The 23,942-nt window shown below is 42.2% G+C and overlaps 1 long non-coding RNA gene and 1 pseudogene across 4 annotated transcripts in view; both read right to left on the bottom strand.

Moving 5' to 3' along the window:
- LOC123383706 overlaps positions 1-23,942 on the bottom strand; it is a 55,942-nt gene that overhangs the window by 7,519 nt on the left and 24,481 nt on the right. Inside the window, exons 8-11 of one of the 4 annotated variants that reach the window (XR_006593630.1) lie at positions 23,654-23,811; positions 13,649-14,039; positions 12,082-12,170; positions 10,251-10,407 (exon numbers count right to left, since the gene is read on the bottom strand). This is a non-coding gene — a long non-coding RNA (uncharacterized LOC123383706). Of the gene's footprint in view, positions 1-10,250; positions 10,408-12,081; positions 12,171-12,487; positions 14,040-14,067; positions 15,067-18,631; positions 20,383-23,653; positions 23,812-23,942 lie in introns of those variants that run through there. The other 3 variants (XR_006593631.1, XR_006593632.1, XR_006593629.1) reach the window with 3 other exon arrangements.
- Positions 15,955-16,107, bottom strand: LOC123383708 (annotated as a pseudogene).

The raw sequence follows: 23,942 nt of genomic DNA, 5'->3' as shown, positions 1-23,942 counted from the left end.
TCCCTTGTTGAAAGGCACATGTGCTCCCCTGGCCTGAATGGCACAGGAGCTCGCTGTGCCTGAAGCCGTGCCCCATGCCTGAAGAAGCTCCCATTGCCTGAAGGCAAGCACCATGCCTGAAGGCGCTCCCCTTGCCTCAAGGGCACAGGCACTCCGTGAAGGCTTGCCCATGCCTGACGGCGCACCCCTTGCCTGAGCGCGCCCTGTGCCTGATGGCGAGCCCAGTGCCTGTCAGCTCACACTGTGCCTGAAGTGCATAGAGGCTCCCCATGCCTGATGTCGCGCCCTGTGCATGAAGCCGCTCACTGTGCCTGAAGGTGCTCCCAGGGCCTGAAGACAAGCCCCATGGTTGAAGGTGCGCACCGTTGCTCCAGGCACTGCAGCCTGCAGTGAACCCAGTGCCCGCGGCACTGCAGCCTCAAGTGAACCCAAGGATCGCGGCAGTGGAGCCTCAAGTGAATCGCGTGCCCACGGGACTGCATACTCCAGTGAACCCACTGACCGAGGCACTGCTGCCTCCAGTGAACCCACTGACCGAGGCACATCAGCCTCCAGTGAACAAGTGCCCGTGGCACTGCATCCTCCAGTGAACACAGTGCCCGCAGCACTGCATCCTCCAGTGAACAGTGTGCCAAGGTACTGAAGCCTCCAGTGAACACAGTGCCCGCAGCACTGCAGCCTCAAGTGAACCCAGTGCCCGCGGCACTACAGAAATCAGTGAACCCAGTGCCCGTGGCACTGCATCCTCTTGTGAAACCAGTACCCGTGGCACTGCATCCTCCAGTGAATAAGTGCCCTCGGCACTGGAGCCTCCAGTGAACCCACTGCCCGAGCACTGTAGCCTCCAGGGAACCCACACACCGAAGCACTACAGCCTCCAGTGAACCCACTTGTGGAGTTACTCAGCCTCCAGTGAACTTTTCGCTGGAAGCACTGCAGCTTCCAGTGAACCCACTGCATGCGGAACTGCAGCTTTCTGTGACGGCAGTGCCCGCTGCACTGCACCCTCCAGTGAACGCAGGGCCTGCGGCACTTCACCCACAGTGTACCAAGTGCCCTAAGCACTGCAGCCTCCAGTGAACCCAGTTCCCCTGGCACTGCAGCGTGCAGTGAACCCATGCTCACAGCACTGCAGCCTCCAGTGAACTCACTGCCCGCAGCACTGAAACCCTCCAGTGAAGGCAGTTCCTGCCACACTGCACCCTCCAGTGACTCAGTGCTCGCGGCAGTGCACCATGCATTGAACCCAGTTCCCGCTTCTATGCAGCCTGCAGTGAACACAGTGCCCGCAGCAGTGCAGCCTCCAGTGAACCCACTGCCCGTGACACTGCAGCCTCCAGTGAAGCCAGTACCCGTGGCACTGCCCCCTCCAGTGAACCCAGTGCCCGCGCACTGCACCATGCAGTGAACCCAGTTCTGACTGCACTGCAGTTTCCAGGGATCCCAGATGCGACCTCAGTAAGACTCACCACATTCTAGCCAAGGAGCCTACCTTTCCCATACAACTGACCTGAAGGATAGTGCAGCCAGAACACAAAACAGTGCATGCGACACACACCACAGACACTCCGTGATGTGCCAGGCCCTGGACATTGGATGACCTCCTCTTCATAAAACCATTCAACTCATAGGCAGGTAACACAATGAGCTTTGGTAACACAGAGATGGCAAATACTCAACCAAAATTCCAAGACAAGAGGGAGGCATCCCAAATGAAAGAACAAGATAAGGTCATGGGAAGAAAAATGGAGGGAACACTTCCAAACTCATTCTATGAGGCCAGCATGGCCTTGAGTCCGAACTGAACAAAGACCCCACTATAAAGGAAAACGAGAGACAAATTTCCCTGATGGCCATGGATGCAAAAAATCTCAACAAAAAGTGGCAAACTGGATTCAACAATACATTAAAAGATTATTCAGCACAATGAAGTGGATTTTATTCCTGGGATGCACAACCGATTCAATATCTGCAAATCAACTGATGTGATATATCACGTTGATAAAAGAAAGGATAACAACCACACGATCCTCTCAATAGATGCAGAATAAACATTTGACAAAATGCAGCAGCATCCTTTCTTGATGGAAAAAAAAACACCTCATGAAAGGAGGGATAGAAGGGTCGTGGCTCAATGTGAGAATGTCCAGATATGAAAGTCCCACAGCTAATAATATCTTCAATGGGGAAAACTGAGAGCTTTCCCCCTAAGGTCAGGAACACGACAGGGATGTCCATTCTCAACACTGTTATTCACCATTCTGTTGAAAGTCCTAGCCTCAGCAATCAGACAACAAAAAGAATTACAAGGTGTCCAAGTTGGCAAGGAGGGGTCAAAATTTCCCTCCTCACAGATATGATACTCTCCGTGGAAAATCCAAACGACTCCACCAAAAAACTTCTAGGACTGATACAGGAATTCAGGAAAGTCTCAGAATATAAATTCAATATACAGAAGTTGATTGCATTTCTATACCCCAATAATGAATCAACAGAAAGAAAATTAAGGAATTGATCTCATTTACAACTGCACAGAAATGCATAAAATACCCAGGGATGAATCTAACCAAAGAGGTAAAAGATCAGTACATTAAAACAAAAGAGGGGTGCCTGGGTGGCTCAGTCGGTTAAGTGCCAACCTCAGTTCAGGACATGATCCCGCATTTGTGGGTTTGAGTCCTGTGACGGGCTCTGTGCTGATAGCTTGGAGCTTGGAGCCTGCTTCAGATTCTGTGTCTCCCTCTCTCTGCCTTTCCCCTGCTCACGGGCTCTTGCTCACTCGCTCACTCTCTTAAAAATAAATAAACATTAAAAAAAATAAAAGAACAAACCATACAACATCTATGAAAGAAGTTGAAGAAGACACAAAGAAATGGAACAACATCCCATCTCATGGATTGGAAGAACAAATATTGTTAAAATATCAATACTACCCAAAACAATGGACAAATTCAATGTAATTCCTATCAAAATAACATCAGCATTCTTCCAGACCTAGAACAAACAATCCTAAAATATGTATGGAACCAGAAAAGACCCCAAAGAGCCATAGTAATGTTGAAAAAGAAAAAAAAAAACAAACAAACCTGGAGACATTACAATTCTGGACTTTATGGTGCATCAGAAAGCAGCAATCATCAAGACAGTATGGGACGGGCACAAAAATAGACACATATATCAAAGGAACAGAATAGGGAATCCAGAAATGGACCCTCAAAATTATGGCCGAGTAATCTTTGACAAAACAGGAAAGAATATCCAACGGAAAAAAAAGAGTCTCTTCAGCACATGGTACTGGGAAAAATGGACAGTGAGAAGAAGAACCTGGACTATGTTCTTAAACCTCTGGGTCTCTGTCTGTCTGTCTCTCTCTCTCTCTCTCTCTCTCTCTCTCTCTCTGACTCTCTCTCTCTCACACACACACACCTCAAAATGGATGAAAGATCTAAGTGTAAGACAGGAGACCATCAAAATCCTAGAGGAGAAAAAAGGCAACCGACCTCTTTGATCCTGACTGCAGCACCATCTTTCTTGTCAAGTCTCCAGAAACAAGGGCAATAAAAACAAAAATGAACTATTGAGACCTCAAGATAAAAAGCTTCTGCACAGCAGAGGACACAATCAACAAAACTAAAAGAAACTGAATGGAATGGGAGAAGATATTTTCAGGTGACATATCAGATAAAGGGTTACTATCCAAAATCTATAAAGAACATATCACACTCAACACCCAAAAACCAAATAACCCAGTGAAGAAATGGGCAAAAGACATGAAGAGACACTTTAACAAGATCACATCCAGATTGGTCATACCATGAAAAGATGCTCAACCTCATTCGTCATAAGTGAAATACAAATCAAAGCCACGATGAGATATCCCCTCACACCTATCAGAATGGCTAAAATTAACATCTCAGGAAACGACAGATGTTGGCAAGAATGCAGAGAAAGGGAACGCTTTTGCAATGCTGGTGGGAATGCAAAGTGGTGTAGCCATTCTGGAAAATAGTATGGAGATTCGTTACAAGAAACAATAAGAGAACTACACTACAACCCAGCAATTGCACTAATAGGCATTTATCCAAAGGACACACTAACGCTGACTCGAAGAGGCACATGCACTCCAGTGTTTATAGCAGGATTATCAACAATAGCTAAATTATGCAAAGAGCCCAAATGACCATTGAGAGATGAATGGATAACGAAGATGTGGTATATTCATACAGTGGAATATTACTCGGCAATCAAAAAGAGTGGAATCTTGCTATTTGCAACAAGGTGGATGGAACCAGACTTTATTATGCTAACCATAATATGTCAGAGAAAGACACACATCATATGATTTCTCTCATCTGTGGAATTTAATACACTGATGAACATAGTGAAAGGAAAGCAAAAATAAGATACAGAGAGGGAGTCAAACGATAAGAAACTGTTAAATAGAGGGAAGAAGCTCAGGACTCCAGGAAGGTTTCTGAATAGGGGTATGGGCTAAATAGGTGATGGGCACTCAGGGGGGCACTTGGAATGAGTACTGGATACATTTTGTAATTGATGGATCACTAAATTCTAATCCTGAAACTGTATTCCACTATAAGGTAACTAACTGGGGCTTAAATTTTAACGAAGAAGAAATATAAAAATAAGTAAAGAAATGGACTACCAGTCAAAAGAAAAGAATATTTAAATCAGACTCTTGGAGTGGAAATGAAAGACCAAAAGTGTTACAGACAAGAAAGGATCAGAGAAAACATCAAGAAACAATGGAAAACAACTAGTAGAATGTCACTAAATATATACCTATCAATAATTACTCTGAATGTAAATCGACTACATGCTCCAATCAAAAGACAAGGATAGGGTGTCAGAATGGACAGAAAAATAAAAAGAAAGAAACAAAAACAAAAACAAAACAAGGTCTATCTAGATGCTGCCTACAAAGCGTTATTTGGACATATGTCACCTGCAGATTTAAAAGGAGGGAAAGAAAAAACGTTTATCATGACAATAATGTAAAAGAAAGCCAGTAGCAATACTTATATTAGGCAAAATAAACTTCAAAACCGAGAGTGTAGTTTGGTACCCTTTGGGTCAATACCTAGTAGTAAAATGCATACACCCAATATTTATAGCAGCATTATCAACGTTTATTTATTTATTTTTTGGGACAGAGAGAGACAGAGCATGAACGGGGGAGGGGCAGAGAGAGAGGGAGACACAGAATCGGAAACAGGCTCCAGGCTCCGAGCCATCAGCCCAGAGCCAGACGCGGGGCTCGAACTCACAGACCGCGAGATCGTGACCTGGCTGAAGTCGGACGCTCAACCGACTGCGCCACCCAGGCGCCCCTATAGCAGCATTATCAACATTAGCCATACTATGGAGAAAGCCCAAGTATCCATCAACTGATGAAGGTATAAAGAACTTGTGTGTGTGTGTGTGTGTGTGTGTGTGTGTGTGTGTGCATATGTACTCACGTGTATGCTCATATATACATACAAATATACATACGTATATACAATGAAATGAAACTCAGCTTCATAAAGAATGAAACCCTGCCACTTGCCACGATGTGGATGGACCTAGAATGTATTATGCTAAGTGAAATATGTCAATCAGTGAAAGACACATATATGATTTCACTCATGTGGAATTGAAGAAACAAAACAGATGAAAACATGGGAAGGGGGCAGGAAAAGAGAAGAGTGGTAACAAACCACATGAGTCTCTTAGCCATAGCGAAAAAAAGTGAGGGTTGATAGAGGGAGATGTGTCGGCGCTGGGCTAGACGGCGGACGAGTATTAAGGAGAGCAATTGTTGTCATGGGTACTGGGTGTGGTATGTAAGGGATGAATCACTGGATTCTATTCCTGAAACAGAGAATGCACTATATGTCAACTAAGACTTACATTAAAAAAATAAATAAAGCTGTGACAAGAGACGAAGATAGACATTATCTCATACTAAAGGGGACAACCAAACAAAAAGATCCAATGATTGTAAATTTTGATGCACCCAATATGCAATCACCAATATAAAAAACATTTAACAAAACCATAAAAGAATTTATAATAATAAAATGATAATAGAGGACTTTAACACATCTGTCACATCAATGGACAGAACCTGTAAACAGAAAATCAACAAGGAAACAATGGCTTTGAATGACACACTGGACCAGATGCGTTTAACAGATATATTCAGAACGCTCCATACTAAAATGGCAGAGTACACATTCTTTTCAAGCGCACATGGGGCATTCTCCAGAAATGATCACATTCTAGGTCACAAGTCAGGCCTCAACAGGTACCTAAAGACAGAGATCAGACCAAGCATCTTTTCTGACCACACGCTAGGAAACTTGAAGTTAACCACACTCATACACACACAAACACACACACACACACACACACACACACACACACACACAGCACACACAAAGGGGGAAAGGCCACAAATAAAGGGAGGTTAAATAACATGTTACGAAATGAATGGGTCAAACAGGAAATCAATAAGAAAATACACTGAAACTAATGAAAATGAAAATACACTGGTAAAAACTTTTGGAATGCGGCAAAAGCAATTTAAGATGGAAGTATATAGCAATACAAGCCTACCTTAAAGAGCAAGAAAAATCTCAAACCCTCCTAACTTACAACTAAAGGAATGAGAAGAACAGCAGAATGAAGGAAATAATAGAGATTAAGGCAGAAATGAGGGATATACAAACCAAAAAGACACTAGACCAAATCAATGAAACCAGGGACTGGTTCCTTGAAAACAGTAATCAACATGAAAACTTCCTAGGCAGAGTTTTCACAAAGAAGAGAGAAAGGACTCAAATAAATAAAATCACAAATAAGAAAGGAGAAACAACAGTCAACACTACAAAAATACAGTTAGAAGATAATATTATGAAAAACTATATGCAACAAATTGGACACTCTGAGAAAAATGGACAAATTCCTAGAAACACAAAAGCTACCAAAACTGAAACAGGAAGATACCTAAAATCTGAAAACAGAAAGAAATCAAATCAATAAGAAAAAAAAAATCTCCCCCCAATACAAGAGTTCAGGGCAGAGGGCTTCACTGATTAATTCTACCATCCATTTAAGGAAGAGGTAATATGTATTCTCCTCGAATTATTACAAAAGATAAAAAAGAAGAAAAACTTACAAATTCATCTTATGAGGCCATCATTACCCTGGTACCAAAACCAGATAAAGCCTCCACTAAAACCGAAAACTGCCGGGGCGCCTGTGTGGCTCAGTCGGTTTATTGTCCAGCTCTTAATTTTGGATGAGGACATTATCTTGTGGGGCGTGGGTTCCAGTCCGACATTGGACAGTGCATTGACAGTGTGGAGCATGGCCAGGATTCTCTCTCTCTGTCTCTCTGCCCCTCCCTCACGTTTATGTACTCTATCTAAGGAAATAAACATTTAAAAAAATGTTAAAAAATTTAAAATAAAACTGCAGACCAATAGCCTGAGAGTATGTATGCAGAAATTCTCATTAAAATACCTTCAAATTAAAGTCAACAATACATTAATAGAATCATTTACCATAATCAAGTGGGATATATTCTTGGGCTGCAAGGGTGGCTCCACATTCACAGATCAATCAACATGATGCACCACAGTAATAGAAGAAAGGATAAGAACAATATGATGCTTTCCTCAGATGCGGGAAAACCATTTGACAAAATGTCACATCCATTCATGATAAAAACCCTCAGCAAAGTAGACTTGGACTAAACCTACCTACACATATAAAGGTCACCTAGGAAAAAGCCACAGCTCAGCTCATCCTCAATGGGGAAAAATTGAAAGTGTTTCCTCCAAGGTCAGGGGCAAGACAAGGATGACCCGTCACCACTATTATTCCACATAGTACAAGAAGTCCTAGCCACAGCAATCAGACAAAAAAAGAAATGAGGCATCCGAATTGGCAAGGAAGAAGTAGAACTTTCGCTGTTTGGAACTGACATGATGCTCTCTATAAAAACCATGAAATACTCCAATGAAAATTGCTAGGATTTATATATGAATTCCACAAATCACAATATACAGAAATCAATGTACAGAAATCTATTGCATTTCTATAGACGAGTAATGAATTAACAGAAAGAGAAAGTAAGGGATCAATCCTATTGACAGGTGCACCAAATACCCCAAGATACCTAGAATGAACCTAACCAAAGAGGTGAAAGACCTGTACTCTAAAGGCTATGAAACACTGATGAAAGAAATGGAAGAGGACGCAAAGAAAAGGAAATATATTTCACCCTCATGGATGGGAAGCAAAAATACTGTTAAAATGTCTACACTCCTCAAAACAATCTACATATGTAATGAAATCCCTATCACATTAACAAAAACATTTGTTACAGAACTACAACATATAATTCCAAGATTTGTATGGAACGACAAAGACTCCAAACAGCAAAAACAAAATTGAAGAAGAAAACTAAAGCTGGAGGCATCACAATTCCAGACTTCAGGTTATATTAAAAAGCTGCACTGAACAGAACAGTATGGTACTGGCAAAAAACAACAACAACAACAACAACAACAACAACAACAACAACAACACACAGACGCAGAGATCAATAGAACGGAAACCCAGAAATGAACTCAAACCTATATGGTCAATTAATTCTCAACAAAGCAGGAAAGTATATCCAATGGAGAAAAAAAAAAGATAGTCTTGGGACACATGGGAGGCTGCAAAGCATGTGATTGGGGATTCAGCTCAGGTCATGATCTCAGGGCAGTGCAGAGCATGTGTGGGATTCTCAATCCCCATTTCTCTCTGCCCCCTTCTGCATTCTCTCTGTCTCTCAAAAATAAATACATACACTTAAAAAGAATCTCCTCAACATATGGTTTTGGAAAAAACTAGACAGCAACCTGCAAAACAAAACAAGACCAACAATGGACCACCTTCTTACAATATACACAAAAATAAATCCAACATGGATAAAGACCTATGTGTGAAACCTGAAACCATAAAAATCCCAGAGGATGATGAACACAGACAGTATCTTATTTGACATTGGCTGTACAAACATCTTTGCAGATATATCTCCTGAGTTAAGGGAAACACAAGCAAAAATAATGGGACTTCGTAAAAATAAAAAGCTTCTAACACCAAGGAAATAATCAACAAAACTAAAACACCTACAGAATACTATTTGCACACGACATCTGATTAAGGCTTAGTGCCCAAAACAAATAAAGTCATACAGCACCCAAAAAAGGAGAAATCCGATTAAAACTGGGCAGAAGACACGAATGGACATTTTCCCAAGGCAGACATACACATGGCCAAGAGACATATGAAAAGATGCTCAACAATACTGATCTTCAGGAAAACACAACTCAAAAGTACAATGAGATAACACATCACATCTTTCAGAATGACTAAAATCAATGAATGATGAAATAGCAGGTGTTGCCAAGGATGTGAGGAAAGAGAAACACTCTTGCACTGTGGGTAGGAATGCAAACTGGTGCAGCCACACTGGAAAACATCATGGAGATTCATCAAAAAAAATGGAAATGGAACTACCTTAAGATCCAGCAATTTCACTAAGAGGTATTTACACAAAGAATACAAAAATAATTCTTCAAAGGGATACATGCACCATGATGTTTACAGCAGCATTTTCTACAACAACCAAATTACAGAAACTTCCCAAGCATCCATCAACTGATGAATAAATTGAGATGTAGTATATGGAATGTAATATTATTAGGCCGTAAAAACATGAAATCTTGTCATTTGCGACGAGGTGGAGGAGCGACAGAATGTTATGCTGGGTGAAAAAAGCCTGTCAGAGAAAGACAAATACCAGATGATTTCACTAACACATGGAAATAAGACAAAACAAAGGGGGGGGGCGGTGAAGTACACAGTGACAAACAAACAGACTCTTAACTAGGAAACAAACTGAGGGCTTCCACAGTGAGGTGAGGGAATGGGTGAAACAGCTGCTGGGGATTAAGCAGTGCACCTGGGATGAGCTCCGGGTGACATGTGGAAGGGTTGCTCTATATTGGACACCTGAAACTAATACTACACTGTGTCTTCACTCACTGGAATTTAAATTAAAAGATAACATAAGGTTAATGACACCTACCTACTAGGTTTTCTGTAGTTTTCAATCACTTCACTAGGGTGGGAAAATAACCATGAAATTTTTTAAAAAGCATGTATGATGTGGGGGCAGTTTGAGCCCTTACCTCGGTCTCTGGTTCCAGCAGGACTCGGAAAGTGGGTCCCAGCTCATTCTTCTAGAAGGTCATGAGACGAGCATTTCATGTATTCACGTCCTCACAGAATGCAGCTCCCGTTCTTCTGAACTTCTGTCAGGGTTTCTTCCGGGAAACAAGCCTGAATCTGGAACAAACCATCGACTGCATCTATGAGGTGATGTCGTGGGACCCCGCAATCCACGAGTTCTTTAGTAAAATACGTCTTGTTCAAATACTGTCCAGGAAGGGGAGGAATGAAACACGGGAACAGCCCAGAAAATGCAAGGGCCTGTGCAGCTCAGCAACCAGCTTGCTCAGGGAAGCCACCCAGTGCCCCCTCCTCAGCACTCAGTACAACAAGGCAGATACTCTGTGGGACGAAGGAGATGCCAAGTTGCTGCAAAGCTCCCCAGGTCTCCCCTGGGGTGGGCGGCAGAACGCGCTGGAAATGCACCTCTGCTCTCTGTCCTGAGGCAGCAGCAGCAGAGGCCCTGTGTTTCTGGGATCAATAGAAGTCCTTCCTGCTCTGAGGTGCCCTGGGTCAGAAAAGACGATCGTGCGCCCTCTGCTGGCCATCACTGCCCATGCAGAGGAACCCGCCCCTCCGGGTCTGTGGTGCTCCAGCTCTCTCTGCTGGCCACCATGGGAATTCCTGCAATGTTGAAGACCCTGGTGGCTCAGCTGAGGGACCGAAGGTGCTCTGGGCAACTAAGCCTGTTCTCTACACTGGGAAGGGTCTTAGTGACAGGGCCTAGGGCACAAAGAAATCTTTTCCTTCTCCGTTCTTGTGAGTGAAGAATGAAACCAACTTTATTAAGGTAATGGCATCATTTGTAATGCTTTAAGCAATGTTCCCAGAAAAATAGACCACCAAATTACACATGATGAACAAGAGGTTATTGTGTTTACCACCTAAGTGTTTAGGTTAGATAAAGAATGGACACCTTTGAGAGAGAGATACTGGCTTCCAGCTATGGAATGAATGAGTCCTAGGGATACAAGGGACAGCCAATGGAAGAGAGTCAATCCTGTAATAATACTGTTGCATACTTTCACAGGATAGCTACACTTGTGCTTAAGTACAACATAATTTATAGACATAAGGAAGGACTACAATGTATGTCTAAAACTAATACAACAAATGTGTGAAGAATATTTCAATTAAAAATAGACATCCTTTACACTATCTTTAATTTCTCCTTCTTTGCCAGTAAACTATCATTCCTGGGGCGCTTGGGTGGCCTAGTCGGTTAAGCGTCCGACTTCCACTCAGGTCATGATCTTGCAGTCCATCAGTTTGTGCCCCAAGTCACGCTGTGTCCTGACTAGCTCAGAGTCTGGCGCCTGCCTCAGATTCAGTATCTCCCACTCTCTCCCCCATCCCCAGCTCGGGCTCTCTCATAAAAGGAAAAAAATAGGAACATTAAAAATGAAAAATCATTCCTAATTTAGAATCTGTGAAAGTCAATATATATACCAGATTCTCTAACATGACCATCTTGATGTTTAGAGCTTATCTGAAAAGTCACTAATAATATCTGATGACACATATGTGACAAGGTCAGAATGCAACTTACAGGAGCTACACATCTGTTATGAATTTATGACATGTATCCATGGCTTATATTTCCAATGAAATGTGCTTTAGGGATACGGATGGATGAAATAATGCCCATCACTCATGTAGGTCAATTTCCTACAGGACCATTATGCTTTCAATTAGTAATTGCCATCTCTTCAAAATTAAAAGAAAGCCGGGAAAGAAATTGTCTTTGAATGATGTAAGAGAAGACTATGGTGTTTTAAAAGGTTCACCTACCTTCTGGAATCCTCAGATTGGTTGTGGACAGGAGGATAGCACCCCACGATTTGGATGCACACCATTCGTTCCAGAGGGAGAATATGGACCTATTGTCAAATATTTTTTTTAATCAATATCAACAGTCCACCTCTGCCAGGTCCAGACTGCAGAACCTGGGGGCAACACAATGTCTCATGCCTGGGTTCAGAACATGAGGAACGCCAGCTGGTTGGGGGGGAGGGGGGAAATCCAACAGGGCCTGGGGGCAGTGAGAGAGATGACCCCGGGACACCTCCTCACAGGGCGGGCTCTGGAGTTTAGCCGCCAAAGAGCAGCACATTCTCCCTGAAGACATCCGTCTCCATGACAGAACATAACGCTGAGCCCCACAATTCCAGTAGAAATGACGGATGCCCATCTTTTCGATTGCAATGACCTCTGCAGAGCTTGACCCCAGGGATGTTGGAGTCTTAGAGTCATGAAACTATGATGCCCATGATACCAGCCCTTTCGGCCCCAGCACTCAGAGCCACTTCACACATCCCCTCTCCCCTGGCTCATCTCACCCCGTTCACATACCTGGACCAGGGCTCCACTTTTCTCCTTGTACTTCCTCTTTGTCTCTGTTTCTCTCTAACCACACCTCTCTGTGTTTCTTTCTTTCACTCTCTAGGTCTTGCCCAATTCCCCTATCACTCATCCAGTTTCTCTCTCCTTACCTCTTTGTCCACCTCTCCCCAGGCTTCAGGCTATCTGCTCTGTGCATGCAGCCCTGTCCAGGAGCACAGGGAACTCCTGTCTCTGTCTCTCTGTCTCTCTCTCTCTCTCTCTCTCTCTCTCTCTCTCTCTCTCGTCATGTTTTGCCCCAGGCCCTGATCAAAATGGAGGAGAATCCCCCATACAGCAGCTGCTCATATTGACATTTGCTAAAGCAATGCTGGCAGAATGTGGACAGCCAGACATTTACCGTTGGTGGCCCAGCCATGACCCAAAAGCTGCTGGAGGGCTGGCTGCTTCCCTAAGCTGGAAGGAAAAAAGGGCTCACAGGGTTCAGGGTCCCTGATGTAGATTGGATTGGCTGATGTAGAAGGAGCCGTATGCTTACACCCAACTCTCCCGGGTGGTGTCGAAGGAACCTTTCTCAGACCATGGACCTCTGCCCTCCCCATGCCTCAATATGGCTTCAGGGGGAGCTTTATGGGACACCATGTGACTCGCCACAAAAATTGTGCCATTTGCCCCCTTGGAGGCCACCTGGATTGGTGCTATTGCTAGCAGCTGGTAAGGTGCACAAGGGCGCAAAAGCTGAATTAATGCAGGGCCTCCTTACTGGTCTCCTGAATCCATTCCTCACCATCAGAAGAGACCCTTTCCTGGAGACAGATACCTGCCCTGCTCATCAGCACAAACCACATCAACTAGCACATGTGCCATGTGCTCATGAGCATCAATCTATACATGAACAACCACCACCAGATCTCCCTAAAGGATGTATCCAACCCCTAAGATGGAACTATTGGTCCCTTCCAGGCAATACAACCCCAAAGAATGATCTGTCTTCGTACACCAATACTATACATTCTACCTGTTTGTTAACTGCATATACAGGAACGCCAAAGTGTACACTTGATGGGGAATGAGTGTCGATTTTCCTGGAGGCAGACGCTGACATAGAAACACAACTATGACAAGTGTATTAGGGGATATTAGGAAGGACAATGTGGAGGGGACGGGGTGGACAGGGAAATCATTCAGACCAAGGGGTAGATTAGACACCATCTCTAAATATATAATAACCACAGCTGGTTTGTAATGGTTCAGTGTGCTCTTCAAATTTCAAACTGGTGGCCCTCTATGTCAAAGTGATTGAGTTATTGCAAAGGGAACTTCTGTTCTTCTATATGCGTGTTTTCTTCTTCAATACATCTGTGGCCTTGGATGAGCACATATTTGTCAGGGTGCATTTGTGTGTCTACCTGTAATGGAAGAGGATTATCTTCAGATCCCTAAACATCCATATTCTCATACTTATCTTTTCCTTCCTTGTAAAGTAGGACCTGAATTTTAATAGAAAACACACAGGGGTCTTTGTTGTATCCTTTGAAACTAGAATTGCCAATCTCTCAGCCTCAGGCATTATACCCTTAGTCTCATGAAATTGAATGAACATCTGCTGATGATCTTCTGTGTGCAGATACATTCGTTTCCACGCTGAAAAGGGTGAGTGCTCACTCATCCCATATATTTTACAAATTCCTCATGTGCTTAACCACCTCTTCATCGCACTGACCTCAGAGATCAACATTATCCCTGCTTCTCAGATCACAAAGCTGATGCTCTGAGCTGAGGCTCTCCCCACTGAGAGCTGGCATTAGGTCTGAGACAAGAGGGACACACGCAAAGCCTCAGGAAATTGTGAGGGAAGTGTCGGAGATGCAAACCTTCAGGCAGGGTGGTGAAAGCAGGTTCAGGGTTGCGGTGACAGGAGTCCAGCAGGGGCATTTCCTGGTCAACCCTGAATTCCCCGCTAAGAGTGTGACTCAGGCTGAAGCCAAGGAAGCCACACAGCTAATCTACAACCTTTCGTCGCATTTAGTCTCACAGAGATACACACACTTAGGCACAGCCCAACATATGTATGTCCTAAGAAGCTTGAGGAATCTTAACAGTGTCCTCAGTCAGCAGCACCCTTGCATTGAAAAGCCTGTGAGGCCATCTCTACATCTTCTCAAAGACTCAACAAGACAGTAGATGAATATGCTGAACATGTCAACTCATACTGTTCAGATCATCTTACAAATAGTCGAGGTGGAGGTCACTGAGGGCACCAATGAGCTGGTGGTGACTTATAGAGTCCATGAACAGTGATAAAGGGGATCTGTGGGCAGGGGCATGCAGGGTGGACCTGGTAAAAGAGGAGGTCCTCTTGCAACCATAAGGACACATGGAACAGAAGCGACAGGTATGTTGGTATGGCAGACAGAAGTAGAACGCCCACAGGAGCTGAAACACAATGAAGCAGGTGTCAGCACCTGGACCCTTGTTCATTCACGGGTTCTAGTAGAATGCAGCATCAGTGCCAGAAAACTCTACCCTCCCACGAGATCCCACTTACAACCTGAAGGTCTCACGAGGACCTCCTATGAGGTCCCACCTACAGCCTGAAGGTACCAGATGCACAAGGAGAAACTACTGTCTCCACACATCACTGCACATGTTTACGAATGCAGAAAGCCAAGGAATCCTATTCTTGAAATTGATGGCAGTAATGCCAGTCTAATAAAGGAACGTATTCCAGAGAGGCAGGCATCTGTGTTCAGGACACCCCTCTTCCACCAGATCTGCAGACTTTTTATTTACACATTGAGAACAGACAGAACATGAAGGAATGAAAGAAAAGCCCAGCACCACACAGAGATTCAGGGCCACCCCAGGGTCAAAGCTCAAATTGCCATCCCATTCATGTCCTTACTCTGCTTCCCTCACTGACAAAGACATCTTCTGTGCAAGGGCACAGAGACCTCTGAGGAGATGGGGATTCCTGCAGTCCTGCAGGGGGCCTAGAAATGTGTTTTCTGAGAGAAACACGTTACCTGCGCACATTCATTGGTCTCAAGAGTGTTTATCTTAATTCACAGGTAATTCAGCTTTTAAGTACAATATGAGTTGCAGAGCTATTTTATCCCATTGTAAAAGGGAGGTAGAAACTCTACATAAAAGAACGAACGGAAACATGTCTCAATTTCAGGTGTAAAACTCCCATAAGGCATCATGAGACAAAGTACCAGTTGCAACTGCTCCCGGGACACAAGAGAACCTGCTCATATAAATACAACTGAAGAACTCTGTGAGTTACTGGCCCTGCAGGTGATCACTGATTCTCTCCCTTCACGACTGAAGTTGCACGTACATTTTCGATTACACATGCCGCTTCTGAAAATTCAGAGTATTTCCACCTAGGGGACAACTGGAGAAATTCTCAATTAGCAATAATCGCGCCTCGGATAAACCTCATTGGCTATGATACTGCCACTGCGCAAAGCTTGGGAGAAATTCTCTATTGCACGTTGACCAACACAGAAGGACCAGTAATGAGTTCTGAAATTTTTCTAAGAACCCTCAACACTGCACAAAGCACACAATGTAGTATTGGAAAGTGTTGTTATCTTTTCCAGGCACGAGGCTCATAGCAGACATTCTGAACAAATTCATGGCCTACTCTGAAATAGGGAAAAAAATGAAAATAATCAGGATAATCCCATGCAAAGAAGGTGAGAAAGGTGTCCCATGCTCCAGAAGACTTGAGGGTGCAGTGAAGTGTCATTTTCCTCAAGTTATTTCCACAAACACAAAGTGATAGCCACGTGGTCCTCCGCCTCCACACACTTGTGGCGTCCAGAGGCACTAGCTAACATGATGATCTTAAACTGGAGAAGTCTGGAGGCTTGTGAGGATGCAAATCAAACAGTAAAAATACCAGAGGGCATAGAAAACCAGACAAGGTCAGACAAAAGTTTCCAGAAAGCTTTGCAACTGAAATAGGCAATGGAATATACCTTGTCTTTCTCTGCATCCATGATAGAGACACAACTGATATTCCCCATGGGAGTTGCACCATGTCCTAGGTCTCATAAAAGATGGAGGGGGATGGAAGTTGATTCTGACTTGCATAGACTGTGTGCAAGAAAAACAAACCATCCGCAACATGTTTCATTATATTCAACTCTTTCACATTCTCATGTCCCGTACTAGGGGCAGAGGGTTTTTCAGGTGCCTCAGGTGACCCTTGAGGACAAGAGGGAGATCTGATCCTGTCCTTTGAGGAAGGTCTACATGGCCCTGGTTCAGGAGTTTTTATAACTAATCAAGCAGCTGTGAACAGTTCAGGTCTCAACTAGCTAGAAATAAAGTTAGGGGTGTGTTTCATCCCTCAGAGAGTCCAGCACATGGTCTCTGTACAAGCTACATCCTAGGGAGTGCTATGTCTCTCAGCATGTATAAGGCCTCTTTCCTTCTCAGAGACATGTGTTGCCCAGCTCACTGGGTGGAAACGACTGCCCATTTCATTCATTTCCTGAGAAATTTGAAGCACATTACACTGTCCTCACTCAGGCTAACCTGAAAGCCCTGTGGTGCCATCACTGCATCTTCTCCAAACACTCAACAAGTAAAAAGACAAAACGTGTTTTATAAGTCAACTCATACTGTTTCAATCATCGTTCCAGATGGTGGAGGTGGTGGGTGAGGTCCCAGAGGCCACCAGGTTGGAGAAGTTGGTGGTGGCCCAAAGACCATGGATGGTGATAAAGAGCAGCCCAACGGGGTATGACACGGAGGGCACTTCTGAGAAAGGAGGAACTGTTCTGGAAGCCATTTTGACATGCCGGACAGAAATTAAACTCTTGAGATGTGTTAGAGTAAAAGGTGAAAAGTCCAACACCAACACTAACATACCTGAACCCCAGTGAAGCCGGAATGGCACCTCTCTCCTTCCCCTCCACCTGGTTTCAACAGGGCAGCATCACTGCCACAAAACTCCACCCTTCCCAATGGGTCCAACCTAGAGCTTCTAGGGGTTTGTGGAGACAAAGCAGTGCATTGCTGGCAGCAAGCATGGTACTAGCTGTGCCTGAAAATGTAGGGAAGGAAGTGGCTACTCTTAAAGGATCAGGGGGATAATTCCAGACTACTAAAGAAAGTCTGTTTCACACACACAGGCTTCTATTTCCAGGACTACTCTCTAACCAGCCCTTCACCACTTCAACAGTTACGTCTTGGCATAATAAGAGCTGAAATGGTGAGGAAGAATTTTGTTCTCATATCATTCATTTACATCTTTAATCCATTTCAAGTTAATTCTTGGAGTGATGTAACATAAGGTGCTAAGCTTTAATCTTATACATGTGACTATCCAATTTTCCCAGCTCCAGTTATTCAAGAGACTACTCTTCTCCACTGAGTATTCTTGACTCCCTTGTCAAATACTAGTTGACTGCATGCATGGCTTTAGTTTGGGCTCTCAATTTCCATTCCATTGTCTTGTGTGTGTGTGCCTATGCCAATGACATAACTGATTTCTTTGTGTTAGAATGCAGCTTGAAATCAAGAAGTGTGATGCCACCTGTTTTGTTCTTTCTTGCATTGGCTACTTGGGGTCTTTTTGTGGTTCCAAATACATTTGAAGATATGTGTTTCTAATTGCATAAAACTTACATCGGAGTCTTGATAGAGATTGCACTGAATCTCTAGAGGGCTTTGGGTAGTATGGGCATTGTATCTATATTAATTCCACTGACAGATGGACATGGGATGGCTTTTCACTGACTTGTGTGTTCTCCTGTTTCTTTCATACAAATTGAATTTCTTCCATTTCTGCACACAGGTTTTACAGTTTTCTGTAGAGAGGTCTTTCACTTCCTTAGCTAAATTTATTCCTATAAATTTTATTGTTTTTGTTGCTATTGTAAATGGGATTGTTTTCTTTTCCTCTTAGATAATTTGGTTAGTGTATAGGAATGCTACAGAATTTGATATGTGACTTTCTATTTTGGAACTTTATTGCATTTCTTGATTAGATATGAACAGGTTCTTTTACATTAAACTTTTCATTTCATTCCTTTACCTTATTTTTTAAAAAAATCATGTTATTTGGGAATAGCTGACACACTGTGTTACATTAGTCTCAGATGAACAACATAGTGAGTGGACAAGTGTATACATGGTGCTACGCTAACACAGGTGTAGCTGTCATCTCTCACCATGCATCACCACTCCAATACCATTCTCTATTTTCCCTATGCTATGTCTTCTACCTGCGATTTATTCATTCCATAAACAGAAACCTGCATCAACCAATCCCCTTCACATATCTAGGGCATCCTTGTCTTGTGCCTCATCTTAGAGGAAAATCTTTCACAATCTCACTATTGAGTATGATGTTAGCTGTGGGCTTCACATACATGGCCTTTCTTATGTTGAGATATGTTCCTTCTACACAGAATTCTAAAGAGATTTTTAGCACAAATGGATACCAAATTTTCTCAGAACTTTTTTTCTGTGTCTATTGACATCGTCACATGAGTTTTCTCTTTAATTTTTAAAATGTATTTATTTATTTTAGGTTAAATTTATTTATGTATTTCTTTAGAATTTATTTGTTCAAGTTTTTAATTAGATTCCAGTTGGTTAACATACAGTGTAGTGTTAGTTTCAGGTATAGAATGTAGTCATCCATCACTTACATACAACACCAAGTGTTCCTCACTACTAGCGCCCTCCTTAGCCCGTCACCCATTAAACCCATCCCCCTGCCCACCTCCCTTCTAGTAACCCTGCCTTTGCTATTTCTACTTAAGATTCTGGTTTCTGGTTGATTTTTTTTTTCATTCAAGTATGTGAGGAGTCACATTTATTGATTTGCATTTCTGAAACATCCTTCCTTTACAGGGAAAAAAGCCCTTCATCACGGTCAATGATCCTTTTAAGGTGATGCTGAATTTGGTTTGCTTGTATATTATTGGGAATTATTCATCTCTATTCATCACGGGGATACTGGCCTATAGTTTTCTGTTCAAGTAGTATCCTTTTCTGGCTTCCTACCAGGGTAATTCCAGTCTCATGAAATGAGTTTGGAGGTGTTTATCCCTTTTTAATCAGTGAGAGGACTGCTGTTAGTTTCTTCTACAACCGTTGTTCAAATTCACCAGTGAATGCACCTGTTCCTGGGCTTTTCTTCCCTGAGAGAATTTCCATTACTAACTCAATTTACTTGCATTGGTTATCTTCTTGTATTGATGCAGTCTTCCTTTAATGGGTCTGTGCAAACCTTCTATATCTTCCTGATACAGTCTCGGTAGGTTGTGTGTTTCTAAGAACCTATCCATTTCTTCTAGGTAAGTGGTTTGCTGGCATCTAGTTTGCGCATAGTCACCTCTTTGTCTCCTTTATATTTCTTCGGTATCAGGTGTAATGTCTTCTCTTTTATTTATAGATATTTTGAATTGGGTCGTCTCTCTGTCTTAGCATAGTCTATGTATAGTCTTGACAATTTTGTTTCACTCTCCCGAAAACCCACTGTTGGTCTTCTTCATATTTTCTATTGATTTCATGGTCTCAGTTTCATTGGTTTCCACTCTCATATGTATTCCTTTCTCCGTTTTGAGAACATTGCACGTAGATTGTTGTCCTTTTCTAGTTCTTTGAAATTAAAGGTAGGTTGTTCATTTCAGTCCCAAATGTATCCTCCACGCATGCAAATCCAGTGACTCATCAGAGAAGCTTCAATAGGTCTTTCCTGTCCTATTTCTCATTCTGAGAATTCTGAGAAATAGAACCAGAAAATTTATTTCAAGACACAATAGATGAAAACTTCCTTCAATCGGGGAAGGAAACAGATTCAGAAGCAGGAGGCACAAAGAACCCCCAAAATATTCAGCAGAAGCAGATCTACACCAAGTCATGTAGTAATTAAAACACAAAATGTCATGATCAAGAAAAATTTTAACAGCAGGAAGAGAAAAGATGACAGTTACCTACAAGAAAAACCCCATAAGTTTATCACTGGATGTTTTTCAGAAGAAAGTTTGAAACCGTAAGTGAGCAGCAGGTATGGTAAAGTTGCTGAATGGAAAACATCTGTAGCCAAAGAGAGTCTATCCACAACACTATCATTCAGATGGAAGGACAGATCAAGAGGTTGCCAAATAAATACTAAGCGAGTTCACAACCAACAAACCACCCCTGCAAGAAATGTTAAAGGAGACTCTTTAAGTGGAAAAGAAACACCTAAAGTGACAGTATTAAAGTGCAAAACGCAAAAGCAATAAAAATGAATATATCTGTAAAACATCAGCCAAGGTATCCACGATATGAAAGGTTTTGAAATATGACACTACATATCTACAACACGGGGAGGAGAGGAGTAAAGAACTGGTTCAAGCTTCAACAACTATCAACTTAATATAGACTTCTATATGCAGAAGTGGTTAGGTACAAACCTAATAATAACCACAAATCAAACACCACTAATACATATGCAGAGTATAAAGACAAGCAATTTCAACTGCACTACTAAATAAACCCAGCAAACCATAGAAAAGAGAAAGAGAAGAAAGGATCAGACAGATTCAGAAACAACCAACATCAAGTAATAAAAGGACAACTGTATGTCTATCAATCACTTTGAACGGAAACAGAATACATGCTCAAATCAAAGGCACTGGGGGACAGATAGGGGCACCTGGATGGCTCCATCGCTTGAGATTTCGACTCTTGATTTGGGCTCAGGCTATGATCCCAGGATCCTGGGATTGAGTCCCAACTGAGCTCTGCACTGAGCTTGGGATTTGCTTAAGATACATTCTCACTCTCATTCTCTCTCGCTCTCCTTCTATCTTCCCCCATTCCCCCACCCTGCCATCCCATGCCTGTGCACTCTCTCTTCATAATAAAAGGCACTGGGTGATAGAATGAATAAAATATAGGACCCATCTATCTTCTACCTACAAGAGACTAACTATAGAACTAAAGTATCAAAAGAAAACTGCAGTAGCCATACCTATATCAGAAAAAATAGATTTAAAAAGAAAACTGTAACAAGAGACAACGAAGGACACTGTAATAATAAAAGGTACAATCCAAAAAAAGATAGAACAATTGTAAACATATACATGCTCAACCTGAGAGCATCCAAGTACACAAAACAGTCAAAACCTAAAGTAAAGTATTGATAGTCATACAATCATGGTAGGGCACTTTAACACTCCAATGACACCCATGGAGAGATCATTCCATCAGAAAATCAACAAGGAAGTAGTGACTTTGAATGATAGAGTAGACCAGATGGACTTAACCGATATATTTAGGACATTCCATCCTAAAACAGCACAATACTCATTCTTTTAACATGCACATGGAAAATTCCCCACACTCAATAAAATATTAGGTCATAAAACAAGCCAAAACAAAATCAAACCAATCGACGTCATACCATGTGTCTTTTCAGACCACAATGCTATGAAAGTAGAAGTCTCCAACAAGAAAAAAAAAATCTGCAAAAGGCACAAAAACATGGAAGTTAAACAGCATGCTCCTAAACAATCAATGGGTCAACCAAGAAATCAAAGATGAAATCGAAATAACATGGAAACAAATGAAAATGAAAACACAACAATCCAAACTTCTGTAAAGCAAGAAAACTAGTTCTAACAGGGAAGCTTATAGCAATACAGGTCTGCCTCAGGAAAAAACAAAAAACAAAAAACCCTGAAGTAAACTCCATAACCTTATAACTATAAAAGCCAGACAAAGGACAACAAACAAAACCCCCAAACAGCAGAATGAAGAAAATAATTAAAAGCAGAGGAGAAATAAGTGATATAGAAGTTAAAACTACAGTAGAACAAGGTAAGTGAAATTAGGAGCTGCTTCAATGAAAAGAACATTGAAATTGATAAGCCCTAGCCAGACTAATCAGAAAACAGAAATGACACCTATAAATAACAATGACAGAGAACAACCAACACCACAGAAATACAAACAATTGTAAGAGAATATTATGAGAAACTATATGCCAACAAGCTGGACAAACCAGATTATATGGATCAATTCCTAGAAACATGGAACTTACCAAAACTGAAGCAGAATGAAATCGAAAATTTGAACAGATGGTTTACTAGCAAGAAGACAGATTCAGTAATCAAATGTCACCTAAGAGACAACAGTCCAGGACCGGACAACTTCACAAGCACATTCTATCAAACATCTGAAGAAAAGTTGATGCCTATACTTGTCAAACTATTCCAGAAAATAGAACAGGAAAGAAAATATCCAAATTAATTCAGCATTACCCTGATACCAAAACCAGATAAAGACACCACGAAAAAACAAAACTACGGGTCCATATCGTTCAAGCACACAGATGCAAATGTCCTCAACCAAGATTTGGTAAACAGAATCTAACAACGTACTCAAAAAAAAGTCCACCAGACTAAAATGGGTGGTGAATGTAAAACTGAGGCAGGTCTACGAATCTCTGAATGAGAAAATGGGCCAAAAAAGAAACATAAAAAAAAGTGGAAATGTATCAGACAGGGGATCTAAGCATCAATTTTCATAGAGACACACTATGCTCAGCCTTTTTCTTCTAAACTTGGCTCACAATGCTTGCTTAGTACAATCTTTCCCACACTGAGAAGTGGCATTGGTAAGTTCTTTGACCAGCAGCAGTCTCAGAGGGATGGCGTGAATCAGCTTTTAGTAAAAACTGCAATCAATTTAAAAGTATTTCAGTTTTTCACGAGTTCATGAGAAATTAAAAAACATGCCAAATCTCAACTGAAAAAGACATAAGGTAACTAGTATGTTTTTAAGATATCATTGATGAGATTCCTTCCAACGAAGACAAGAAAGGATAACTGTAACAAATTCTGACGCAGGAATAATATTGAATATTCAAATAACGGGAGGTTCCTGACACAAAGTACCTGTCAGGTTTTCAGTTGTTTTCAGCGACTACAACATTGTTGGGGGAAAAACACCCACTGAAAATTATAAAAGCATGTATGATGTGGAGGGCACATTGTGTTTTTACCTCTGGCTCTGCTTCCAGCAGGACTTGGAGAGTGGGTCCCAGCTGATTCTTCTAGAAGGTCCTGAGAGTCAACATTTGGTGTCTTTACTTCCAAACTGAAAGTGACTCCTGTTCCTCCGTATTTGTGACAGGATTTCTCCCTTAAAACAATTTTGAATCTGGAACAACAACAACAACAACAACAACAACAAAAAAAAAACCCAGCCTCTCTGACGTGGCATCGTGGGACCCCCTGAATCCACACATCCTTGACTGAAATACATCTTGTTCACATACCGGCAGGGGAAAT

The sequence above is a fragment of the Felis catus genome, unplaced genomic scaffold (genome assembly GCF_018350175.1).
Source record: "Felis catus isolate Fca126 unplaced genomic scaffold, F.catus_Fca126_mat1.0 Un_scaffold_39, whole genome shotgun sequence".
NCBI lineage: Eukaryota > Metazoa > Chordata > Mammalia > Carnivora > Felidae > Felis > Felis catus.
Note: the sequence above shows the minus strand (reverse complement) of the source record. Positions and strands in the feature narration are given on the sequence as shown.